Below are 21,286 nucleotides of genomic sequence, written 5' to 3'. Positions count from 1 at the left end.
AGTGCATTGCAGTAGTCCAGGCGACTTGAAATAAAATTAAGCCACAGGGTTTTCAACGTGTCTTGTTGTCTACCTTGCAAAGGTAAATTGTGTCCATACATCTTCTCTATCTTTCTGGGGTAGAAGACATATTGTAATGACATGTGTAACAATACAGAATAAGGATGTAACGATATGTGAATTTCATATCACGGTTTTAGTGACCAAAATTATCACGGTTAACATTACTATTGTGGAATGTGCTCAAAAAGCTTTTTAAACATTACTAAAATAAATAAACACACTGTTAGAAAAGCCACTGTTTTGCATTTCTTGTGTTTGTTATGTTTCACTGAAGTGTTTTAGTCTTAGTGTTTTATCTGTTTAATAGCTAATCTTTATTGTTGTACTGTAAAAAAGTGTTTGTACAGTAGCTCTTTAAAATTTATTCAAATGAAAAGTGCGTAACAAATATAATCTATTGTAATTATGTATCAGTTCTGGCGGGCGTTGTGTCTGTCCTCTCTGTTCAGTGGTACTTGAACGCACCATAAAAACACCTCAGTGTCTTTTCCTCTGAGGAAAGTTGGATCTTAATAATAATTAATAATGTTAGTTGTCCTCATGCTGAAAACTTTTTACTACAAAAAATATCAAAAATAGTAAGGCACATGTCACGGCTTGTCACACCACGCCGTGCCTTATTTTGAGTTTCATGGAAATTTTCTTGGTGTAGTTTTAGCTCCTGTCTCGGCTATTATTTTGTGTTTTTTCACTTCCTGTTTTTCCACTTTCCTGCAGCAGGTTTACGCCTGCCTTCGAGCACTTTTCCCCTCACCCGTTTTCTCTTTGTAAGTAGCACTATATAAGTTGAGCTTGCGACAGCATTTGTTGTCTGTACATTATTCACTGGTCACGGTTGACGATTCTTTCCATGCTGAGCTCAGGTACGCACGTACTTTGTGGACGCCGTCTGCTCCACATTCCATGTAAGTGTTTTTTGCTGTGGTCCAGCATTTTGTTTTGTTTCCCTCATAGCCTGTCCATTCAGAGCACTTCCCTGATGCGCTCGCTTTTTGTTTTATTTGTTTAATCAGTAAATACCCTTTTTACTGCACGCTGACACCTCGTTCGTCTGCATTTTAAAATCACTACAACCTCCATGGAGGGACAGAAATGTGGAGGGACAGAAAAGTTAAACTTGACAGTCTGGCTTTGCAAGATACACTTTCACTGCCCACTTTTCACAATCTCTGGAAGAAAATGACAAAGTCCGCCCTTCCATTCTGTGACAGTGCTCACACAGATGAATAGAAAGCACTTTTTAGTGGAACATAATTAAAAAAGTCATCCAAAATCATACAGTGTATTGCCAGCTGATGCTACCAGAAATAAAACTACAAAAAGTGTGGAAGGAAAATCTCATTGATTTGTGCCTGGAAAGATAACTTTGTTTTCCATGCATCCCTGCATCATTCTTTTGTGTACCTCATTTAGAAAAAAATATATATTATGCCAACCAATGAAAGTAGAATTTATGTAATCTGCCCAAAAGTAGGGTGTTTGTGTATGTTTTAATGTATCTGATATTTTTAGTATTTCCTTTGAATCAAACCTACAGTTTCAGTAGAATTTGGAAAACTTTGATTAAAAAAGGTAGAATTTCAAAGTGGATTTCAGGAAGAAAACGAAGTAAAATTTAAAATAATACATTGGTATAATTTAGTGTTTATACTTGTATTTATATTTTGTACTTGACTTGTTTAACTGTTACAGTGATAAAGTAAAAAAAAAAAAAGTAGACATATGGTACCTAATAAACCTTTTAGTATAGTAAAGTCAATATGATATAAAAATTATCTTTTGGCAACAATCAAATTGTGAAACAATCCCCCCAAACAGATTTCAATAACGAACAAAAATATACGGAATATTTCTGTAATCACTGTTTATATTCATTTCAAAGAAAGATTCATTAGAGAGGAAACTGTCAAAATGCCGGTCTATTAGATGAAGAAGAGCCTGCAGGGAAGATGTTTTTTTCTTTCCTATGCTTGTTCATTTAATCAGCATTTTGACAATTTCATCTGTGGTGATTGTTTCTTTGAAATTGATACACAGAGATGACAAAGACATTTAATATATTTTTGTTTGTGTTGAAATTTGTTTAGTGGGAATGTTTCATGGTTTCATTGTTTTTGTCACGTGTACAGGAGGAGGAGACGGCACATACAGAAGGGACCTCGTTTAAACTCTATATTTATTTTTATATATATACACAATATATATAAATAAATAAATGAAGTGTGAGAACTAGTCAAGAATGTATGTAGTGCACGACTATGTGTCGGAATTAAATGAGTGTTACCGGGAGTGTTGAGCAAGAGGTGTGGAAGTCCAGGGGGGACAAGACAAGTTCGGAGGTCAGTGAGCAGGCAGGAAGTCGAAGGCGTCAAAGGTCTGTGTGCAGGCGGGAGGTCAAGATCCAAATGGGCACCCAAGGAAGCAGAGGGAATACGGGAAGACGAGACACACAGCTCGTCACGCGGGAACAAAGGGTTGCTGCAAGGAACGATAAGGGGGACACGAGACCAGTCAACACGAAGGGGGAGAAACACATAGAGAGAGTATGCATATAGCGTGGAGAATTTCGGCTTACTGTACAGGAACAGATCGCTACGTTCTGGCCCGGAACGCAGGTCTGCACTGGTTTAAGAAGCCCAGGAAGCTCATCAAAGACAGGTGCGCTGATTGCTGGTGATTGATTGCAGCCAGCGGGCTGCAGCAAGAGATGAGCGCCCGTGGGCGTGTCCCGAGGGGCGCTCCACGGAGCTCATTGAGGAATGCGCAGCGGCATGCGCAGCGGCATGCGCAGCGGCATGCGCAGCGGCATGCGCTTGCGCCGTGACAGTTTTCATAACATCATTTTTTTTTTCCATTTTGACTTTAATTTACTGTAAGGCATATTTGGTAGCCTATATCTACTTTCTTTAGTTTATCACTGTCGTGGTTAAACAAGTCTAGTGTAAAATATGAATAAAAGTAAATACACAAAATTATACAAATGTATTTTTTGACCAATTTTAAAGTTTTACTGCATTTTCCTCCTGAAATCCACCTTGAAATTCTAACTCCGTTGGTATCAGAATAATCCTGTTGTTTTGGATCAAAGTTTTCCAAATCCTACTAAAACGTTTTGAACCACTCAAACTGAAATTTTGATCCAAATTAAAACTAGGATTCGATTTGTGATCTAATCCGATTTCAGAATCCATTTTTAGTTTTGAACAACCCACTTGTTCAACCCAACCCACTACTCTCGGCAGGGTCCTTGAGGGTGCACAGGAGTTTTCCCAACCAGTCTACATGTGCTTTGTGGACTTGGAGAAGGCATTCGACCGTGTCCCTCGGGAAGTCCTTTGGGGAGTGCTCAGAGAGTATGGGGTATTGGACTGTCTGATTGTGGCGGTCCGCTCCCTGTATGATCAGTGTCAGAGCTTGGTCCGCTTTGCCGGCAGTAAGTCGGACCCGTTTCCAGTGAGGGTTGGACTCCGCCAAAGTTGCCCTTTGTCATCGATTCTGTTCATAACTTTTATGGACAGAATTTCTAGACGCAGTCAGGGCATTGACGGAATCCGGTTTGGTGGCTGCAGGATTAGGTCTCTGCTTTTTGCAGATGATGTGGTCCTGATGGCTTCATCTGGCCGGGATCTTCAGCTCTCACTGGATCGGTTCGCAGCCGAGTGTGAAGCAACTGGAATGAGAATCAGCACCACCAAGTCCGAGTCCATAGTTCTCGCCCGGAAAAGGGGAGAGTGCGATCTCCGGGTTGGGGAGGAGACCTTGCCCCATGTGGAGGAGTTCAAGTACCTTGGAGTCTTGGTCACGAGTGAGGGAAGAATGGATCGTGAGATCGATAGGCAGATCGGGGCGGTGTCTTCAGTAACGCTGTATTGATCCGTTGTGGTGAAGAAGGAGCTGAGCCAGAATGCAAAGCTCTCAATTTACCGGTTGATCTACATTCCCATCCTCACCTATGGTCATGAGCTTTGGGTTATGACTAAAAGGACAAGATCATGGATAAAAGCGGCCGAAATGTGTTTACTCCACCAGGTGGCAGAACTCTCCCTTAGAGACAAGTTGAGAAGCTCTGCCATCCAGGAGGAGCTCAAAGTAAAGCCGGTGCTACTCCACATCGAGAGGAGCCAGATGAGGTGGTTCAGGCAACTGGTCAAGATGCCACCCAAACTCCTCCCTAGGGAGGTGTTTAGGGCAGTGGTCCCCAACCACCGGGCCGCGGCCCGGTACCGGTCCGTGGATCGATTGGTACCGGGCCGCACAAGAAATAATAAATACAAAAAAAATTTTTTTTTTTAAATTTTATTTCATATTTTATATTTTGTTTATTTATTTATTTATTTTTTTTTTTTTTAATTAAATCAACATAAAAAACACAAGATACACTTACAATTAGTGCACCAACCCAAACCTCCCTCCCCCATTTACACTAATTCACACTCATTCGCACAAAAGGGTTGTTTCTTTCTGTTATTAATATTTCTAGTTCCTACTTTATATATCAATATACAGTCTGCAGGGATACAGTCCGTAAGCACACATGATTGTATTTTTTTATGACAAAAAAATAAAAAATAAAAAATACCCTGCAAAATACCCTACCAAATCTTAACTGGCAATATGTTATGCGTTAACGTTTTTAAAAGGTAAAAAGAACGCTTTACACATTTGTGGTCTCCATATTGTGGGAGGCGTAACCAGTGTATCATAACTGCTCCCAACAAAATATTCATTACTGTCGAAATAACTGTAAATAATAACACAGTAAATATAAACAAAAAGTCTCTGTATTTTGCAAATAAATAAAAGCCGAGTTATTTCTGGGTTGATGGCATTGCACTTCCAGATGCTGCTGACCCATTCTTCCTTTTAGAAACTATTTTCTCTAACAACCCAGACAAGCACGGTGGAGCAGGGGTTAGTACGTGTGCCTCACAATACGAATGTCCTGGGTTCGATCCTGGGCTCGGGATCTTTCTGTGTGGAGTTTGCATGTTCTCCCCGTGACTGCGTGGGTTCCCTCCGGGTAGTCCGGCTTCCTCCCACCTCCAAACACATGCACCTGCGGATAGGTTGATTAGCAACACTAAATTGGCCCTAGTGTGTGAATGTTGTCTGTCTATCTATGATGGCCCTGTGATGTGGTGGCGACTTGTCCAGGGTGTACCCCGCCTACCGCCCGTGTGCAGCTGGGATAGGCTCCAGCACCCCCTGCGACCCCGTAAGGGACAAGCGGTAGAAAATGGATGGATGGATGGAACCCAGACAAGCTCTTCTCTCCCCTTTTGCGTGCAATGGTAGTAGGCGAGGTGCGCTGTCTGGTTGTTGCTGGAGGCTGTCCTGGTTCTGAAGATTCTTCTACTGAAAGTGTTATTGATTCATCGCTCCATGCCTTGAATGCATTATCCAGATTCTCGGTAAAGCTCCCCTTGAACCTGGGATCCCCCAAAACTCAAGACGTTCAGCACATTTCCTCTGTATATCTTAATTGCGATAGCAATCATTTTCCTGTTACATGTTTTATTTGTGGCGACTTGTCCAGGGTGTACCCTTCCGCCCGAATGCAGATGAGATAGGCTCCAGTGACCCCCCCTTTGACCCCGAAAGGGACAAGCGGTAGAAAATGAATGGAGGGATGGATGTTTTATTTGTTTAGTGAGAGTGAAGTGAAGTGAATTATATTTATATAGCGCTTTTTCTCTAGTGACTCAAAGCGCTTTACATAGTGAAACCCAATATCTAAGTTACATTTAAACCAGTGTGGGTGGAACTGGGAGCAGGTGGGTAAAATGTCTTGCCCAAGGACACAACGGCAGCGATTCGGATGGCGGAAGCGGGGATCGAACCTGGAACCCTCAAGTTGCTGGCATGGCCACTCTACCAACCGAGCTATACCGTCCCAGTACGGTCTTCCTCTCCATCTTCAAGTGACACACTGCTGCTGTGCTCCAAAATTGGCTTAAAGGAGGAACTTGTGATTAGTCTCTCTGAGGCCAGGACAATAGTGAACTCATGGAGAGGGCAAAGGAGCTGGCTGACTTACTTTGGGACAATGATCCATCCATCCATCCATTTTGTAACACTTGTCTCTCTCGGGGTCGCGGGGGTGCAGGAGCCTATCCCAGCTGCGCTCGTGCGGAAGGCGGAGTACACCATGGACAAGTTGCCACCTCATCGCAGAGCCAACACAGATAGACAGACAACATTCACACTCTGAAAGTCATACTACAAACACAAACACAAAACCCAAAACCAGTGAAGTTGGCACATTGTGTAATTCGTAATTAAAAACAGAATACAATGATTTGCAAATCCTTTTCAACTTATATTCAATTATATAGACTGCAAAGACAAGATATTTAATGATCGAACTGAGAAACTTAATCTTATTTTTGCAAATAATAATTAACTTAGAATTTAATGGCAGCAACACATTGAAAAAAAGTTGGCACAGGGGCATTTTAACCACTGTCTTACATGGCCTTTCCTTTTAACAACACTCAGTAAACGTTTGGGAACTGAGGAGACACATTTTGAAGCTTTTCAAATGGAATTATTTCCCATTCTCACTTGATGTACACTTCAAGTTGTTCAACAGTCCGGGGTCACCGGTATTTTAGGCTTCATATTGCGCCACACATTTTCAATGGGAGACAGGTCTGGACTACAGGCAGGTCAGTCTAGTACCCGCACACTTTTACTATGAAGCTATGCTGTTGTAAAACGTGCAGAATGTGGCTTGGCATTGTCTTGCTGAAATAAGCAGGGGCGTCCATGATAACGTTGCTTGGATGGCAACATATGTTGCTCCAAAACGTGTATGTACCTTTCAGCATTAATGGTGCGTTCACAGATGTGTAAGTTACCCATGCCTTGGGCACTAAGACACCCCCATACCATAACAGATGCTGGCTTTTGAATTTTGCGCCTGTAACAATCCGGATGGTTCTTTTCCTCTTTGGTCCGGAGGACACGACGTCCACAGTTTCCAAAAATCAATTTGAAATGTGGACTCGTCAGACCACAGAACACTTTTCCACTTTTCCATCTTAGATGAGCTCGGACCCAGCGAAGCCGGCAGCGTTTCTGGGTGTTGTTAATAAATGGCTTTCGCTTTGCATAGTAGAGTTTTAACTTGCACGTACAGATGTAGCGACCAACTGTGGATACTGACAGTGGTTTTCTGAAGTGTTCCTGAGCCCATGTGGTGATATCCTTTACACACTCATGTCGCTTTTTGATGCGGTACCGCCTGAGGGATCGAAGGTCACAGGCATTCAACGTTGGTTTTGGGCCTTGCCGCTTACGTGCAGTGATTTCTCCAGATTGTCTGAACCTTGTGATGATATTACGCACCGTAGATGGTGAAATCTCTAAATTCCTTGCAATAGCTCGTTCAGAAATGTTGTTCTTAAACTGTTGGACAATTTGGTCACGCATTTGTTCACAAAGTGGTGACCGTCGCCCCATCCTTGTTTGTGAATAACTGAGCATTTCATGGAAGCTGCTTTTATACCCAATCATGGCACCCACCTGTTCCTAGTTAGCATGTTCACCTATGTGATGTTCCAAAGTGTTTGATGAGCATTCTTCAACTTTCTCAGTCTTTTTGCCACTTGTGCCAGCTTTTTTTAAACATGTCGCAGCCATCAAATTCCAAATGACCTAATATTAGCAAAAAATAACAACGTTTTCCAGTTCGAACGTTTAGTATCTTCTCTTTGCAGTCTATTCAATTGAATATCGGTTGAAAAGGATATGCAAATCATTGTATTTTGTTTGTATTTATGATTTACACAACGTGCCAACTTCACTGGTTGTGGGGTTTGTATATACATAAGAATATATAGTGTTCACCAGATGGGAAAACGCCAAATAAAATTGATTTAAAGTATACCTATTATGTAAAACCAACTTTTCTTACTTGTTGGTACCAGGTTTTGTCTCTTTGGGATCCCCACAAGTCCTAAACTTTTGAAATCAAACCATGGAGGCATAGCGGAGATAATTATTAAACAATGTTGCCTTCTTCTAAACTTGTTCCAAATAAGGAGCTTTCGACTTGCCCCAACTTGTGACGCTTTCCAACATGTGACGTCAATGGCTATCTCCATACATGGTCAAAGGTTACCTGAAGAGGTTTGTGCGAGTCTGCTACGTAGTCCGAAGTTGTACAGTAGTCGCTAAGTTCCTTTTTTTGTTTGTATCCTCTTGTTGTGGGGCAGACTGTCTGGTACATGCACATGCATTCCTAAAACAATGTTCGAACTCACATCCGTCAGTAAACTCGATATGGAAGCGATAAAAACTACAACATGGCTGACGGGAAGACGACCCTGTCAGACACAGTAGAGGCCCGCAATAAGACTGCCCACAAAACAGCGCATCCTGAAGAGACAGTCAGAAAGCGGCTTGATCTGTAAAACAAAATTATGACCAAAAAAACACTATTAGATGTGAAGTAGCCCACAAGGAAGTGCTTTAAATGTAGAAGAAAAATCATTATACGATCACTTTAATACGTATTAGTCAACGCTGGAAAACATGTATCATCCCCATCCCCATTCCCCTCCCCCACCTAGGCCAGTCAGACCACCTCTCCTTGCTGCTCATCCCTGCCTACACCCCCCTCAGATCAAAGACAAAAAGCAGTAATAAAGACTATTACAACTTGGCCTGAGGATGCACTCCCCCAGCTACAGGACTGCTTTGCACACACTGTATGGGACATTTTCGAAGACCAAGACCTGCCCACACACACACAGAGTCGGTACTATCCTACATAAAGTACTGTATCGGAAATGTCACTGTGGAAAAAAGCATCCGGGTTTACCCAAACCAGAAACCCTGGATGACAAGCCAGGTCCGCATGCTCCTCAAGGCCCGCGACACCGCTTTCAGGTCAGGTGACAGTGCTCAATACAGTGCTGCGCGTGCTGACCTGAAGAGAGGACTCAAGGAAGCCAAGATGGACTACAAAGAGAGGATCGAAGACCACCTCTCAAGCAACAACCCACGGCAGATGTGGCAGAGCATACAGCACATCACCAACTATAAAGACTGTGACGCAGCAACCGGGGACTGGGATGTATCGCTGGCAGAGGAGCTGAACTGCTTCTTTGCTCGCTTTGAGACGTCACAAACAGTCACAACCACACCACCCCCAGCCCTCCCAACCCCCCCAGCCCCCAGCACTCCCACACTCACTCTTGAGGAGCACGAGGTCAGACGGGTGTTCAAGGCAGTGAACCCCAGGAAGGCGGCTGGTCCAGACGGTGTACCCGGGAAGGTGCTCAAAGCATGTGCTGACCAGCTCTCCTACATTAACACAGTCCTCTTCAACCTCTCTTTGGCACAGGCACTCATCCCACAAATTTTTAATTTTGTAGCTTTACTATATAAAGGAAAGAAAAAATATTGACTTACAAAGAAAACTCAAAATACATTATATTGCCAAAAGTATTTGGCCACCTGCCTTGACTCACATATGAACTTGAAGTGCCATCTCATTCCTAACCCATAGGGTTCAATATGATGTCGGTCCACCTTTTGCAGCTATTACAGCTTCAACTCTTCTGGGAAGGCTGTCCACAAGGTTGCGGAGTGTGTTTATAAGAATGGTCGACCATTCTTCTAAAAGCCTGGCTTTCAGTCTCTATTCTAATTCGTCCCAAAGGTGTTCTATCGGGTTCAAGTCAGGACTCTGTGCAGCCCAGTCAAGTTCATCCACACCAGACTGGACCTTGCTTTGTGCACTGGTGCACAGTCATGTTGGAAAAGGAAGGGGCCCGCTCCAAACTCTTCCCACAAGGTTGTGAGCATGGAATTATCCAAAACGTTTTGGTATCCTGGAGCATTCAAAGTTCCTTTCACTGGAACTAAGGGGCCAAGCCCAACTCCTGACAAAACAACTCCACACCATAATTCCTCCTCCATCACATTTCACACTTGGCACAACGCAGTCTGAAATGTACCGTTCTCCAAACCCAGACTTGTCCGTCAGATTGCAAGATGGAAAAGCGTGATTCATCACTCTAGAGAACTCGTCTCCACTGCTCTAGAGTCCAGTGGTGACGTGCTTTACACCCCTGCATCCGGCGCTTTGCATTGGACTTGGTGATGTATGGCTTAGATGCAGCTGCACGGCCATGGAAACCCATTCCATGAAGCTCTCTGTGCACTGTACGTGGGGTAATTGGAAGGTCACATGAAGTTTGCAGCTCTGTAGCAAGTGACTGTGCAGAAAGTCTGTGCACTATGCGCTTCAGCATCTGCTGACCCCTCTCTGTCAGTTTACATGGCCTACCACTTTGTGGCTGAGTTGCTGTTGTTCCCAAACTCTTCCATTTTCTTATAATAAAGCTGACAGTTGACTTTGGGATATTTAGGAGCGAGGAAATTTCATGAATGGAATTGTTGCACATGTGGCATCCTGTGACAGTTCCACCCTGGAAATCACTGAGCTCCAGAGAGCGACCCATTCTTTCACAAATGTTTGTAGAAATAGTCTCCGTGCCTAAGTGATTGATTTTATACACATGTGGCGGGGCCAAGTGATTAGGACACCTGATTCTGATGATTTGGATGGGTGGCCAAATACTTTTGGCAATATAGGGTATATGAAGCAGTAGTTCTGTCAGTGTCATCTGAGACATGGCAAATGACAGCTAAGGACAAGAAGAAGGTGGATAACTTTTACCATAGGTGTTCACGACGATTTTTAGGAATATCATACATGATGGTTTGACCACAAGTAGCCAACAGCAGCTCACTTAGTTTAACTCTGATCTAACCTTAAACTAGCGTTTACTGCAGTGGAAAATAAGTAACGGCATCAAGTTCTGACACGCAAGCAGCTAGCAATAAATATGGCTTTGGATTGCTGCCAGTGTGGAAAGACTTGACAGACGAACAAAGAAAAACGCCGCAACTAATCCACAGTACTGGAATGCTAACGATGTCTTACCTGAAGTTTATATATTGGTGGATTTGCTAATCCTCACAGAGTCCACATCCAGTTCAGGTGTTTTGGAGCTTGCGTCATCTGATGAAGTGGACGCATTTAAATCTGAATATTGCCAGGTGAGCTGCAGGAGTCGAAGAGCCTTGTAAACCAAGTGAGTGATAACATCTTTACGTAATCTTCCTGTATTCTGTGTGTCATTTCCAGCTGAACGATACCCACAAACAAACAAAGAAAATCACTCTAAATCGGATAATTGTGAACTTGACTGTATTTAAGATTGTAAATTAGTTTTTAAAGGTTTTCTTGGAGATTTAATTTGCAGGATTTATTTTGAAAAACAATTCTCATCCGGAGTGCTTAAGTGAAGCGCAAATAAAATCAAAATAAATATACATATTAAATGAATACATTCACATAAAATGTAAAAATAATACAAATGAACTGTTTAACATGTACAGTTTTCGAATCATTTTATCAATTTTATTATTGGTAATTAACCAAATAATTGTTGAGCCATGGTACGATATCATTGCCGTAATGTCAAAAAAAGAAGACTTGAGAAAAAATGCCTTTGTGTGGAAAATTAAGTGCTATTTATGTTAAGGGTGAACACACCAGAGGCGATTGCTCTAAGACTGCAAGGGAAGCTCAGCTGCCCCTAAAATGTCAAAAAAATAAGTGATTAAATATATAGTGTTGTGTGTACATGTTGTTGACCAAATATGCGCTACAACTCGCTCTTTTGTTTAAAATCAGCTTCTTATCACTGGTAACGACGCGGCTTTCCTCTCTCTCATTCCTGCAGCTTCACGTTGCTTTAAACTCTGTAGACCAGGGGTCTCAAACTAAATTTGCCTGGGGGCCACTGGATGCAGAGTCTGGGTGAGGCTGGGCCGCAAGAAAAGATTTCTTAAAAAAAATATTTTTAAATGTCTTTATTTTTATTTTCAACACAAAATACAATCAAAATATAAATGAACAAAATGAGAATTAAGTAAATAAATCAGTCATAAATAATAACAAGAGAGGATAAGTCTAGCAAAACTCCTAGCCATTATGGACAACACCTCCCACCCACTACACTCGGACCTTGCGGGGAGAATGAGCACGTTCAGTGGAAGGCTCAGACTCCCAAAATGCAACACGGAACGACACAGGAGGTCCTTCATACTGACAGCCATCAGACTGTATAATGCATATGTTCCTTGACTGCACTTAAATGTAGAGTATATGTGTGTGTGTGCTCGCGCACAGGGTGCGTGTGATGCGTCAGTGCGTTAGATTTGTGGCAGAAGTGCTTGTAGTTAGTGCATGCTGCATGCTGCCCCTGCTTGCTACTCTCTGCTTACAGCTATCTCCGCCAGCTAGCCCCTGGGTGGGTGAAAAGAGGAGCCGAGTGCGAAAGCCTCCTCCTGCTGGTACAAAGCCTCTCCACCACCAAGACTCCTGTGGTGCCTCCTCGTGGCCACGCACGGTAACTGCATCTTTGCGGACGCAGGCTAAACTGTAGGGGATCTCGGAGCAGCAGTGGGCCCCAGAGGCGAGGCGTGCAGGCCCACCGGTGTGTGGACACGCCCTGGCGTCCGCCAACCACTGCCCCATCTATGGGTTAAATAGAACCCCCCTTCCACTGCCTTGTGGGTATCCTCTGGAATGGAAAAGGCTAAGGGAGCAAACCCCAACAGAAAACCCGGCCTGGACTCCGTTAGGTAGTTCAGTGTGTGAAGCACTGTTCTGGCATGTCCTGCAGCCGAACTGACGCCAAATGTATTGGTTTTCCATTCCTTTGGACAACGTCAGCAAGGCAGAGAGGGGGGCCCTGTTGCTTGGGCAACACAGGATCTCCATACACCTTGCCCAGGCCTCTTGTGCCCTGGAGAGGAAACTCCAGCTTCACTGTGCAGTGAAGGCACAACACGGGAGGTCAGCAGTTCCGGTTATAAGCCCTTTCTCGTTTGGCGTAGGGATGGGCGCCAGGGGCTACCTCCGTCGGTGGGAGAGATGTTTTATCTTACTGGACAGCTACCGCCCGCCTCAAGCTGGGCAGCCCCCAGCCAATTAGGTGCTGTTCCGCCACAGCCTGCCTGCTTCATTGGGTGCATGAAGCTAAGGGACTCTTCCTGACAAGTGGGCTGTAAACCTTGCACCAAGCAAAACCAATAAAACAAAGACTCCAGCACTACGTCTGGGATGCTAGAACCATGACCCCCGGACTAACTGACAACCTGCTCGATATAAGCGACGCCCGCAAGACGGCAGTCATTAACAACGAACTCCTGAAGCGACAAATAGACATCTCTACCCTTCAGGAAACCCGACTCCTCTCATCAGGCTCACTGAGAGAAAGAGATTACACCTTCTTCTGGCAGGGGAAGCCTCCGGGTGAAACCAGAGAATACGGAGTTGGCTTTGCAATCAAGAGCACTCTACTAGGAGCAATAGTACTACCTACAGGCGGATCAGAGAGAATTTTAACCCTCTGCCTTAACACCACCATGGGACCTGTCCACCTGGTGAGTGTGTATGCACCAACACTTAGCTCCTCCCACGAAATAAAGGACAAATTCTATGATGAGCTTGAGGCGACTGTGAGAAACATCCCCAAACAAGATCAGCTCAACTTGCCTGGTGACTTTAACGCAAGAGTTGGCTCAGATCATAACTCCTGGCCATCTTGCTTGGGTTACCATGGCATTGGTAGAATGAACGAGAATGGGCAGCGTCTCCTTGAGTTCTGCACATTTCACAATCTCTGCATCACTAACTCATACTTTCAGTCCAAACCCCGCCACAAAGTCTCCTGGAGACACCCAAGATCTGGCCACTGGCACCAGTTGGACCTGATCATAACACGGCGCTCTGACCTCAGAAGTGTCCTCCAAACCCGTACCTTTCACAATGCAGACTGTGACACCGATCACACCCTCGTCTGCTGTAAAGTCAAACTGCAGACAAAAATTATCTACAGAGCCAAACCTAAAGGACCCCCCCGTGTGGATTGCAGCAAAGCAGCCGATCCAACTAAAACTGCTTCCTTCAACCGTGCCTTAGAGGAATCCCTCCACCAACTACCCCAGTGCAGCTCTGCCCAGCAGTACTGGGAAGGCTTACGAGACACCATCCACACCACGGCCCTAACGGTTTTTGGCAAAAGATTGCGAAGGTCCAATGACTGGTTCGAAGCCAACGCATCTGTATTGGCACCGATACTGGAAGAAAAGTGTATCGCCCTTACCAACTACAAATGCACGTCGAGTGACAATACCCTACATGCTCTCAGGGCATCAAGGAAGAAACTGCAGAATGCCTCCCGTCGCTGTGCTAACAGCTATTGGCTACAGCTTTGCAGCAACATCCAATCAGCCGCTGACTCCGGTATCATCAAAGGCATGTACGACGGCATCAAAAAGGCGCTTGGACCATTACACCACACAACTGCTCCGCTGAAATCGGCACTGGGAGAAATCATCACTGACCGCTCTGAACAACTCGACGGCTGGGTAGAACACTACTCCGAACTCTACGCCAGCGACAACACTGTCTCCGATGCAGCCCTCCGCCATGTTGAGTGTCAACCTGTAATGGAAGAACTGGACATGGAACCAACAACTGAGGAGCTAAGCAAAGCGATTGACAGCCTAGCATGCGGTAAATCACCTGGCAGTGACGGAATCGCAGCTGAAATCCTCAAGTGTGGAAAGCCTGCTCTCCTCGACCAACTTCACAAGCTCCTCTGTCTGTGCTGGAGTAAAGGTGCTGTACCACAGGACATGAGGGATGCTACCATCATAACCCTGTACAAGAATAAGGGAGACAGGAGTGATTGTAACAACTACCGGGGTATCTCTCTACTCAGCACTACCGGCAAACTCTTTGCCAGAGTTGCACTGAATAGACTCCAGGTTCTCGCTGAGAAAATATACCCAGAATCTTAGGCAGGGTTCAGAGCAGGAAGGTCTACTACTGACATGATTTTCTCTCTGAGACAGCTGCAGGAGAAGTGTAGAGAGCAGAGAAAACCACTCTACATGGCATTTATTGACCTTACGAAAGCTTTCGACCTTGTGAGCAGGAGTGGCCTCTTTCAGCTGGTTGAACGAATAGGCTGTCCCCCCAAACTCCTTTGCATCCTCCAGTCCTTCCACACTGACATGCATGGCACCATCCAGTTCGATGGGTCCACATCAGACCCCTTCAAAATCTGCTGTGGTGTCAAGCAGGGATGCGTGCTGGCGCCCACCCTGTTTGGGATCTTCTTTTCCCTCCTCCTGCGCCAAGCATTTGGTACAGCAACTGAAGGAGTCTACCTTCACACAAGGACAGACGGTAAACTGTTCAACCATGCCCGTCTGAAAGCAAAAACAAAGGTCAGGCCACTCGTCATCCGCTGTTTGCTGACGACGCAGCAGTGGTAGCACACTCCCAGGAGCACCTGCAAACGCTAATGGACCAGTTCACCAAAGCCTGTCAGGACTTCAGCCTGACCATCAGTCTGAGCAAAACCAAGACGATGGGACAGGGAACTGAACCACCCCCCTCTATCACCATCAACAACTACACCCTGGAAGTCATAAACACCTTCACCTACCTCGGTTCCACCATCACCGACAACCTGTCACTCGATACCGAACTCAGTGGCCGCATCGGAAAAGCTGCCACAACTTTTGGGAAGCTTACAGCGAGAGTATGGGAAAACCGCAAGCTCACTATCCACACTAAGGTGCAGGTGTACAGAGCCTGTGTCACCAGCACTCTACTGTACGGTAGTGAAACCTGGACCCTATACTCCCACCAAGAGCGGCGGCTAAACATCTTCCATCTTCGCTGCCTTAGGCGTCTACTGGGCATCACCTGGAGGGACAGGATCACAAACCAATCAGTCCTGGAAAGAGCACAGCTTCCCAGCATGTGCTCCCTACTGAGGCAACAACGTCTCCGCTGGCTGGGCCATGTCCGGCGGATGGACGATGGGCGAATCCCAAAGGACATCCTCTATGCTGAACTCACAACTGGCAAGAGGCAGATTGGCCGTCCCCAGCTACGTTACAAGGACGTCTGCAAACAAGACCTCAAGTCTTTTGACATCAGCCCCAACAGCTGGGAAGATGCAGCCCAGGACCGCCTTCAGTGGCAGCAGGCACTCCGCAGCGGGCTGCTCAAGTCAGAAACCACCCTGGCCCAACACCATGAGGCGAAGAGGGCAAAGAGAAAGAAACAGGGCTCTGCGACACCGGTAACATCTATGGGACCGGTCTGGATATGTGACATCTGCGGCCGGGAATGTCTCTCACGAATTGGCCTACACAGCCACAGGAGACGCTGCGACAAGACCTGACTCCGAGGCACAGGAAATCAATGGTCTTCCGAGACTGCGATGCCGATGATGACGATGATGTAGAATATATTTATATTATTTATATATTATATATATAATATATTATATATATTATATTATTCATTGTTATTCTTGTCTATTGTGAGCAAACTGTGGTGCTGAATTTCCCCCAGGGATCAATAAAGTACTTTCTATTCTATTCTATTCTATTCTATTCTATTCTATTCTATTCTATTCTATTCTATTCTAACAATAATAATATGATTTCTCCAGTCAGCAACAAGGTATACACATACACATAATGTGCAACCCGGTTCACTCTCTCATCTCCCTGGTATTTTGCATACTCCTCAGCATGTCTAGTGATATAATGACGTTTTAAATTGTATTTCTTGTGCACGGCAACTTTCTCTGTGCAAATAAGACACGTTGGGGTGCCCCTGTGCTCAACAAAGAAATATTGCATCTCCCATTTTTCCTGGAATTGTCTTTGCTCATCACTAACCTTTCTCTTCACTGCACGCTTTGAAAAAGACATGTTTGGTGTTGTGGAATATATTTGTATTTAACCGACGCACGGAGGATAATGTTATTTCCGCAATGTGTGTCGTTCCACTTTTCCTCCCGACAGCAACGCGGCGGTCGGCGGAAAGTACCGGAGTCATATAAAAATATATGTAGTGTTCATAGTGTGAGGCAATGCAAATTAAACAATAAAAAAACAAATAACGGTTTGAATTGGTCCAGGTTATCGGGGACTTTATTACTGACGGACAGGTGTCGCGGTGTGACTGCCCTTGTCTCCATGGCAACGTTTCTCTCGCTTTCACTCATTTGCCGCTTTTCCACTAACGCAGGGGTATTTTGGACCCAAATAACAAAAATTGTCTTTGTCTGGAGCCAACGGGAGGGGAGGGGTGGGGGGGGGGCTCGCTGTGGAGTTTACAGTTACGGTAGCACAATTAGCCCCGATCGCGACGAACGTGTTACACGTCCGATTCGCCCAGCGACTCTCTGTCGGAGTATCAGCGCTGGGGTCCAGTGCACCACACTTTTGTATTGTTGCTCGCTCCTTCGGAAGCTACCGAACTGCTTGTCTCCCCCGCCCGGACCGGCGGGAGCGACAAAGACACACACAGTGACAGAGACAGAGAGAGAGAGAGAGAGAGAGAGAGAGAGAGAGAGAGAGAGAGAGAGAGAGAGAGAGAGAGAGCGCGCAAGAGTGAGCCAGAGAGGGAGGGAGGGAGGTAGGGCACGTGCGGGTCTCGTGGAAAAGGAGAAAAACGTTTCTCTGCTTGCATCACGCAAGTGACGTCAATGTTCGGCCCTCGAGAGCCATATACCACACCATGATTGGTAGATTCCTTTTAGCCCGGAAGAGTTAGGGCTACAAGGAATTCTGGGTATTTGTTCTGTTGTGTTTATGTTGTGTTTAGGTGCGGATGTTCTCCCAAAATGTGTTTGTCATTCTTGTTTGGTGTGGGTTCACATTGTGGCGCATATTTGTAACATTGATAAAGTTTTTTTTATACGGCCACCCTCAGTGTGACATGTATGACTGTTGACTAAGTATGCATTGCAGTCACTTACGTGTGACTGTTGAAGTCGCATATAACATGTGACTGTGCAGGCACATTGTTTGTATGGAGAAAAAGTGGACGCTAAATCTCGTGTCTTCAATATTGTTGTCCTCAGTATTGTTGACCGGTGAAAATCGGGAGGGTTGGCAAGAATGCTTCAGCTCCGCACACAGCGCAGTCAAGCGCCATTCATAGAAAACTTGCGGGCCGCACTAACATTAAACGTTCATATTAAGGTGGGGGCCGCACAATGACGTCTCGCGGGCCGCAATTGGCCCGCGGGCCGCATTTTTGAGTCCCCTGCTGTAGACCCTGGCGGACCACAGAGTTCATACACTGCAGCGAAACAAGACGAGTCATTGGATAAAAGCTGGGCTTTGTCCCGCCCATCGGACGCTCAGCGTCTCTGGGGGTCTATGGGGCAGTGGTCTGGTCTCGGCTGGCCGGGACCCTCAACTTCTGCATGATGATTGGATGATCTGTCTAAGGCTGATTCCCTTTTTGGTTGACAGCAAAATGAGCGAATCAGCGATCTTGTGTTGTAAACATCCATGCAAGCATTTTTCAATATTCATTCTGTTGTTCTGAGTTGAAACAGAGACTTTCCTGATTCTCTTAGCGACATTTTATTTTTTAAAAACGACTAGGGACAAATTGAGCTTCTATTTCTGGAGTTTTTATTGCGTTTGGAGACTGACTTCTTTCACTGTGCAGTTTCTGTCCCTACCGCGCAGCGGGTGCTGTTGAGCCCCTCTACCGTCTCAAAGCACTTACACTTCGCACTGGCCTCGTGCCAGTCCCAGCTAGTGAGCTAGCTAGGTAGAAAGCTGCACATTAGACTGACCATACGTCCTCTTTTCCCCGGACATGTCCTCTTTTGCGGGGCTGTCCGGGCGGGGTTTCTTAAATGCCTCAAATGTCCGGCATTTTGAGTTAGTGTTGCGTGTATTTTCAATGTACGTCCAAGGTTAAGAAGGGGTTAAAAACAAAATAAATTGTGAAGGTGTGCTCATGCAGCAGCATTCGTGAAGGAAGGACAGAGACAGAAAGAGCGAGAGAGTGGATTGATTGACATGCTTGCCAACCCTCCCGATTTTCCCGGGAGACTCCTGAATTTTAGTGCCCCTCCCGAAAATCTCCCGGGGTAACCATTCTCCCGAATTTCTCCCAATTTCCACCCGGACAACAATATTGGGGGCGTGCCTTAAAAGCACTGGCCTTGCGCGCCAGCCCAGTCACCTAATATCTACGGCTTTTCACACACACAAGTGAATGCCATGTATACTTGGTCAACAGCCATACAGGTCACACTGAGGGTGGCCGTATAAACAACTTTAACACTGTTACAAATATGCGCCGCACTGTGAACCCACACCAAACAAGAATGACAAACACATTTCGGGAGAACATCTGCACCGTAACACAACATAAACACAACAGAACAAATACCCAGAACCCCCCGCTATCCCCTACCCCCCCACCTCATATATATATATATATACATTTAGAATCAGAATCAGAAATACTTTGTTAATCCCCGAGGGGAAATTAAAATTTAGAGATTATTTTGAATATTTCTACCGCTGCACTTTTTTCCAAAACTGAATGTTACAGAATATAAGTGTGATTTATTTTGTTATACTGTCAAGCAGTGTTGGCGTTAACGCACTTTTTGTGTCTTTTTAACGCATTGAAATCAGAAAGGACCCAGATTTTTTTTAAATTTGCGGCCCACAGCTAATGCTTTAAAGGCCCACGGCACATTCTAAAAATACTATTAAAATAAACATAAACATAACAAAAGTGAAATAAAAAAGCTTAAAGGTGAAATGTAATTTAGAAAAAGTTGCAATGTTGATTAATAAAACAAAGCTGTTTTTTTTTCTTTCAAACTGTCATTGCTCAAAACATAATATTGAATGAAAATCAATGTTGTTTTGAATTATTGACCTATCCAAGGTTCCGATTACGTCACATCAAATATTCCACTTTGAAAAATATTTTTGGTGGAAGATTTTGCATATTTTGTGTGTTTGCCATAAAAAAACATAGTTTTGTTTGACAAAAAAGGGTGGAAAACAAACAAAAAAATAACATTAAAAAAACTAAAACATTTTGAAATGAGGAATAGATCTGAAGTTGATGTTGACTCCATAGATTTAAGCGTTAAATATAAAATGTAGGTATGCCCTGGCACACCGTTATCATCATTTCATGACCGAAGCAAAACACTTTTTACACGTTTATACTGAAATAAATACACCTACAACTTATTAAATAAAAACATTGAAAAACTACCAGCAGCGGTAAAGTTTAGATCCATGAAGGAAAGAAGAAAGTGACTGAATGTTTATAACTGAATACATTTACATATGCATACAAATTTGTCTTCTTTTTTTATTATTTCTTTTAATGAACTAAGTAACGTTTATGACAACCTTTTTCCAAAACACAATATGGAATGTGAGATGTAACAGGACAATGCATATGTTTATCATTTGTTTTCAAAACGCTTTCAAAAAAGTGGGACCCCAAAAATGTACTGTGATACCCCATTTTTATGACTTGATGGTGTCCATGGGACCCCATTTTGAAAATTCCTAGCGCCAACACTGCTGTCAACAGAGGAGAAAAAATGCTTTATTTAAATAAGTATATTATTTATAAAGCAAGTTCAAGTATCATTGGCAAATTTTCACCTAGTCCCGGCCGTGGCGTGCTGCCCGCCTTGGCACGCATACATATGTCCTCTTTTTTCAGAATATGGTCAGCCTATGCACATAATGGCAGATAATTTGAATGTTGTGGACCGGATTTTGGCAAAGCCATTTGATGGTCTTCCTTACGAAGAAAAACTTAGAATTAAACAGGAGGGCATATCAACTCCTCAGATTAATTTGGTGCAAAAGGTAAGGAAAAGAAAGAAGTCTTTTCAACTGACCTGGTATGACAAAGTGAGCTGGCTGACTGGAAGTGTTGTAACAAATAAAATGTACTGTTGGCTTCTTGATGAAACCATCTCAGGGATGTGTTGTCTGGTCAAAAGTGGGTTTTGGTGATCTTTCTAATTTTGACAGGGCATACAAAAGGCATGGAAAAAGTTATGAACATAGTCAGGGTTGAGCAATGCCTCAGGTGTACAAACTATTGTCACTAGTGGCAAAGATTGGAGCTACATCTGCAGGTGTAGAGAGGAGCTTCTACTGTTGAAAGTGGCTCAAGTCTTACACCCGCAACACCGTGGTCCAAGGCCGTTTAAGCAGCCTCTGCTGGCCATTGAGAGGACACTTGTCAAACCCCTGGAAAAAGGATTTGACCTTCTTGGTACGACAGGGTCACAGATCACTT

General features: G+C 44.4%; 1 protein-coding gene across 1 annotated transcript in view; it reads left to right on the top strand.

Moving 5' to 3' along the window:
• The first annotated feature begins 853 nt into the window (after positions 1 to 853).
• Positions 854 to 21,286, top strand: part of LOC133656819 (glycine N-acyltransferase-like protein 3) — a 34,710-nt gene continuing 14,277 nt past the window's right edge. Inside the window, exons 1-2 of the mRNA XM_062057666.1 lie at positions 854 to 968; positions 11,063 to 11,174. The gene's annotated coding sequence lies outside the window, so the exon portion shown is untranslated. The remainder of the gene's footprint in view (positions 969 to 11,062; positions 11,175 to 21,286) is intronic.

This window comes from Entelurus aequoreus, linkage group LG09 (assembly GCF_033978785.1).
Source record: "Entelurus aequoreus isolate RoL-2023_Sb linkage group LG09, RoL_Eaeq_v1.1, whole genome shotgun sequence".
NCBI classification, from domain to species: domain Eukaryota; kingdom Metazoa; phylum Chordata; class Actinopteri; order Syngnathiformes; family Syngnathidae; genus Entelurus; species Entelurus aequoreus.
The sequence above is the reverse complement of the archived record's forward strand: the minus strand, read 5'-3'. Positions and strand labels throughout refer to the sequence as shown.